At 45.0% G+C, this 6,233-nt stretch overlaps 1 long non-coding RNA gene across 1 annotated transcript; it reads right to left on the bottom strand.

Moving 5' to 3' along the window:
* Positions 1 to 1,749: 1,749 nt before the first annotated feature.
* LOC129383618 (uncharacterized) lies at positions 1,750 to 4,460 on the bottom strand. Its single transcript, XR_008611483.1, has 2 exons — positions 4,226 to 4,460; positions 1,750 to 2,812 (listed from the first exon to the last, which is right to left on the bottom strand). It is a non-coding gene; the product is annotated as an uncharacterized lncRNA (long non-coding RNA).
* Positions 4,461 to 6,233: the final 1,773 nt, after the last annotated feature.

The following is a 6,233-nucleotide window of genomic DNA, read 5'->3' as shown; positions in this document are numbered from 1 at the left end:
TAGCGTCATGCCAGTCCGGTCGACGATATCATCTGTTTGGGTGGATTGCGCGTGAAAGCGTGGGTGGCTTCGCTTAATCTGTACCGCCAATGTGAAGATATCGTCTGCGTGGCATAATACCATGTCATTTGTCGCTGACTCCCTAAATTGTCAAAAGGAATTATTGTCTCATTCAAATTTGCCTTTTACGTTTGTCTGTTCGGAAAATTCTGTGGCCCCTTTCCGAGTAAGACAAGTCAATCGGTGACTGTGCTTGCATAAAAGGCCAAATTTCAATACAACACAATTTCGATATAACAAAGCACATTGCTGATTTTACCGACCTCGTTATATCGAGATTTAACTGCATTAAGTCACAAGTCAGTGCCGTATTTGTCTCGTTTCCTCTTCCAATAAGTTTGCACTGTTTTCGTTCTAGAATACCGAGTAGAAACTAGGCCAACATGAAAGTCTTGTGCAAATACCTTATGTTGTATGTGTTGCACAAGCTTCAGCTTGTCAGTCCACCTAAATTTATCATCTATTCAAAATTCAAAATATCTCTCACACAACATTCTCTCACAGCCTCAATAATTTCGTTATTGTGTGGTCTTCTACAGGTCAGCACCACTACATATTTCATGTGGATAGATGCTACTATTCAGAAAGCTTTCACTTGTTTTACTTGAAGACCAAGCAATTTTAGTGATTATGCATGTACCGACAACGTAAACTTCTTAGAAGGCGACTAAAAATATTTTTCAAACAAAGGTTATATAGGCACACAAGTAATAACTACAGCAAAATGCATGCCACAGCTATAGGTCGCATGACCAATGCGACTTGCCTGGTCTAAGCAGTAAAGGCTATGTAGAGCTGTAAAATAAGCTAGCCTTGAGTCTGTGTAGCTTTTTTGTTGTTGATTTCATGTATGCAAACCAGAAAAAAGTTTTTTACAGTTTTATGCTGACCGTTATGAAAAGTTGCCCAACATTCCCTTGCAACCTTCACAGTCGTTTGGCTAAGCAGAAGACACTATTTCTGTTAGCAACAGTAGGTGTTTTTTTTTTCTCTCCATACCCCTTCCCCGTGCAGTGCTGTTGGGGTGTCCTCCTGTGAGACACAGTTACGGCACTGCACTTATCTCTTCCATTTCTCTTAAAAATCACTTCGCAAGTAAATAAAAAACCCAAATACAGACATTGCTTTAAAGCCATTTACCTTCACCACATTATACAATATGAAGACGACTTCCCAAAGGGACGAAGTCAGTGCCATATGCATGCACATTGCTCACCATCTGCAGTATCTTTATATTGACACAGGTGACGTGCAATGACATATGTGTGCTTGAAGATGGGTGCATGTAAAGCACCACAGTCCGACAAGACTACTCTTCCTGTACACATATGTAGCATCACTGCTGTCACTACAAGGGTGATATGATGAGCCGGGATGCCATCAGCCATCCCATAAATAAATTGTCCCAAGTTTTCAAATACCGTGATATTATAGACAACTGTGATAGGCTAGCTATTTCCTTGTTTGGTTGTGCTTGTCATTTTGTGCATGTTATAGTGCAAGCATACCACAAATGGGGTGGAGCATCGGAAAAATCAAACGCACTACATTGCCCACCTGAGCACGTTAACATTTGCGCTATACATGTTTTTCGGCTCAAGAGCTTTTGCTTTGCACAGTGACGAACAGTGTCAAAGTAAAGGTCTAGTAGTATTCTAGGACGTGAAGATATTCACTTTTCTACAGTAATGAAGAATACTAAAAATTTTATGTCACCCAGAATGACACAGTTGGTATAGTAGGCACTGAGCAGGTGCTGGTAGGCGATTTGGTGCCTTGCAGTTGGATTTCGCGCCTTCGTTGTGAACGTGGATAGTAGGCGCAGAGACGGTGCTTGCACCTTTATTGGTGCACAAGGGGAGGCTCAATTTAGATGTCAGGAGCGACTAAAACAAAGAACTCGCATGCCAACTTCACTGCTTTGGCTTAGTGCCTTTATACAGTGGCAATATTTCATGCCTGCCAGGCACAGTGCTATATGGCATGAAAGGAAACAATTCCCATGATGTGATTTTTTTTCTCACGCTAGTGTGTGTCGCACCAAGCATTTGTCTGAAGGGCGAGCATCACACGAATTGTTCTGGCTCTTGCCATTGCATCGGGATACATGTGCAGAGAAACAAGTACAGTAGCTGCTGGAGAATGCATTAGTAACAAGAGCGAGCAGAAGGAAGAATTAGGTGTCTCATAAAAATATGTGAATCCACAGTGCCCGTTTGCATTGAAACACGAGTAGTATCCTGTGGTTTGGGAAGTGTGCCGGCTATATCGAAGTGAAATGTACGATTCAATCTTATGGAAGAAAAACTCTGATACACATGCATTCGGCCAGATTTTACAGATTCGAAATAATATAAAAGACCAAAGGGAACAAAACTTTGAAATAACAAAGTGAGTGCACGGACGGTACACAAACAATAAACACGATTTCAATAAACAGGTGAAGGCAGTACTGCCTCATCTCGTTCTCACCTTTTGCTCTCCTGTTCGCCTCGTAATATACTATACAATACAATACAGCCTTTATTGCGCATAAAGAAAAACAAAATACAAAAGGCTGCGTATTAGGACTCATTGTTTAGTGCAGTGCTGGCTAACCACAAATCACGCACTGACAATAAGGTGTATATATCAGCATTGGAGTGTTCTTTTCAGTTCCAACATTGCGGCTCATGGGACGGCGGTGTTTAAGGCTGGATCCAGCTCCAAAGAGTCACCACTGAACGGTAGATTCCTACAGGGGCATGGACACCTGCATGAATAAAGGTTCCTATTTTTACGCACATCAAGTGCACGAGGTTTTTACCAATCTTTTAACTCACGGACACAGGCGTACGCTATCATTTTCATTCAATAAAGAGGTGTAAAGATCGACAAAAGCTACTGAACGTGTATCAGTTTATCCGCCGTCACTGAACAGAGGGCTCGAGCACGGTATAATGCTGTTCCGTACTGTAAACTTCTCCGCAATGCAGCAGTGTTATGAGGTTGACAATACGCAAAAAGTGGCGGTGAACCATACCAAAAGTGTAAAGGGGCCATTGTCACTGTGTGATAATCGCAGCGCCTGCCATCACGTCTCCTCTCGCACTACAAACACAGAGGCGCCTAATAAATGGACTGTCAGGCTATCAGAGATATTACGGAGCTAGCTGTGGTAATTTGAGCGCTTGTTTCCCAACAATAGCACGCCCCGCATACAATATTGTAACGGGAATTGGATACGCCTTCCTAGATTATATACGAACACGCACACGCCTCAGACGAACTACGAATCAGTATCACGTAGTCTAGTGGTGTTGCTTGACAGCTTTGACAAGAGTCTATAAACCGCTATAAAATAGTACATGGCGAGGTGTTTCAATGTGTTTCAATTCATCGAAGCGTCGGCACGGCGTTACGCTTTGCCAGTATTGTACAGCTATCACAATGACCTACGGGTAATAAAGTGCTTAGCGAGGGCCAGTTTTAACGCTTTAGCGTTAAGGAGCTGGTGTCGCAGGAAATCCGGTGTTGGCATCAGACGTCATTTCGGCAAACCACACATACCGAGGCCCTCCATGTGGCGCAAAGAACTTACTGAACTAATTGTATCTTTCAAGCTAACATACGTAGGAAAATAGTGAAGTATGACATACACACAAATTACAGAAATGATAGCTCTAGGATTGTAATTTCGTTATACGAGAAAACATAGTTCTGTTACGCCAAAACTCAAACAAACCCCTTTTCCAGCGTTTCGACAATCATAGACCGCCGATGGTATCCTACGCAACAGGCCGCCTTTCTACGCCTTCGCGCATAAAATTTGGCGCGAGCGTTGGCCGGTAAAAATTACGGCTACATACGCTGCAGTTGCTGGGAAATGTGAGAAGCACTCAGGGATATTTCACTGCTACCACGTTGCACTCTTAAAGGCGAAGCTTAAGCGTCCTCTAAATTTTTGACTTTTACATACAAAGAGCTGGACTTTTAAACTGTTTCCGTGCTCGCACGAACCTCCTTAATTGTGCGGTACGTTCAACGACACAATGACCAATGCATCGGCACGAAGTAACGCTTCGTCTTTAATGCAATCCGAAAACACATCTCACTTTTAAACGTATCCCCCTGCGACTATCAGAATTTCATATGCTACGGCCGCCACAAAACACAACAAACTCACCTCCGCCACGGCTTCTTCGCCGCGCCAGCCACGCATTCTGTCGATAATGTGCTGCGGGCTCGGCTAGGGCCGAACGGAGCAAACAACTTTCTCCCTCGTAGTACCTTAGCAAAGACAAAGCACCGAACGTCCGCACATTTCTCACTCGTAACCACAGCTCCTCACGGATGTAAATAAAGTGCAGGTAAATCCAATTTTGTAGTGCGCCTGCAGGGAGCGGCGCGAGAACATCGGGGCTCCCTGCCAGGCTCTTAGCGGCCTCTGTTGACCAATTCTGCAATCCCCACCCTGAAACTTCGCTTCCTTACGAAAAGGTGGCAAACCGGGCCTTGCCTCTATAGTGTTCCTGGAGCATATACAGGAACACTATGCCTCTAGAGTGTTGAACGGAAACTTTCTTTCCCGTTTTCCTTCCGGTTCCACTGCGGAGGGAAAAAAATGAAGGTTCATAGTTGTACGGACCGCTTGAAGTTCATTTGCGTAACTGGACAGTAATTAACGAGAAAACGCATAACTTCCAAAAACCTCAGCGCTGCATAATAAAAGTACTATGGACCCCTTGTAGTCAATAGTTACAAAATAATTGTACAGATTTAAACAAATTCTGGAAATAATCTGTAGCGAAGCTCCAGTGAGATATGATAATTTATTGAGGAAGTGCCCATACTCCTCTAGCCTGCTGCTCTGCTGAGGGAAAGAAATTTGAGGGAAGGATGCGTCTAAGAATTGACAATGAGGATAGGGTTGTTGGATGTTGCGATCACTGACGCACGAATCCTAACATAGAAAAAGGACGGCACTTATTGCCTCAGCCGCAGTGGAAGCTGACCGTACCGCCACTTTGAGCGTCTGGCTAGCAAGTGTGTTTTTCAAGCCACGCAGCCTGTCTTTTGTAGATTTCGTGTCAGCGGCGTTAGGTGGTGCCGCGGCGGTAGCGTTGTTCCTTAAAGGGACACTAAAGTGACAAATGATTTCTTCTGCATCAGTAAATTACCGTTCTACAACACCAAAAACACCACTCATACAGCGATAAGACGTTTGGTAAACGAGAAAAAGCGGAAGAATGAAATACGGGTGGCGACGCCTACTTAAGTTTCCCCACCTGGGAGCTGTGACGTCTTGGATATTGATGGCATCTTCTAGGGCCTGCTAATTATATATAGCGGTACACATTTACTACATTGTGTTCTAAAGGAACCAATTATCAAACATGACAAGTTTCGGGAACCTTTACTCAGCCAACGCGGCCCAAATGCGAAAACATACTTTGGAATACCTGACGTCACGATGACGTAGCGGGGCTGGGGTTTCGGCGCGAAATTCAAATAATGATACTTGGACCTTCATTTTCTCATCTAATAATCAAACTCCTTTTCTGAAATGACTCCCTGCAGGGTTCTTAAACAATACTTCATTAGTCTAAACTGAGTTATTGTTTCGCTTTCATGTCCCTTTAACGACCACGCAGTGCAGCACGCAGCCGTGCTTCTCCGGCGCGGACCATGGCGAGGTGTAGGCAGCATAGAAATGTTGTGGAGAGCGCGCCGCCACATCACCCACTACCCCCTCCCGCGTAGTAGAAAGCCCTGAGGGCTTGTAAAAATCCATGAAGCGTACCCGATGTCAATGACGTCTTGTGACTGGAGCAGGTTGCGATGTCCGCTGTTGTGGATGCATGCCTTACGGCGCGCTGGGATTTCCTGGTTCGTCAGAAGTTTAACCTAAGCTGGTTTCAGCCGGTCAATAGAGACGCGGACGTCCTTCCAGTTCACGTGCAGGATCGAAATTTTTGTAGTCGCGATGGACAACCCGGCAGGGTCCGTTATAAAGTGGCTGAAAATGCCGGCGGACTGTGTCTTCGCTCAGTGAAGCATGTGTGCTGTTGCCAGCACCTTAATAGCGGAGGGCGTAGGCTTGCAGTGATGCACTGCACGTGACGGGCGGGGAGCGGTGCTGGTGCGTCGCAGCCGGCCGACGAAATCGGTGGGATCTGGTGTGGCGGTGTTGG

Source organism: Dermacentor andersoni, chromosome 8 (genome assembly GCF_023375885.2).
Source record: "Dermacentor andersoni chromosome 8, qqDerAnde1_hic_scaffold, whole genome shotgun sequence".
Classification (NCBI taxonomy): domain Eukaryota; kingdom Metazoa; phylum Arthropoda; class Arachnida; order Ixodida; family Ixodidae; genus Dermacentor; species Dermacentor andersoni.
The sequence above is the reverse complement of the archived record's forward strand: the minus strand, read 5'-3'. Positions and strand labels throughout refer to the sequence as shown.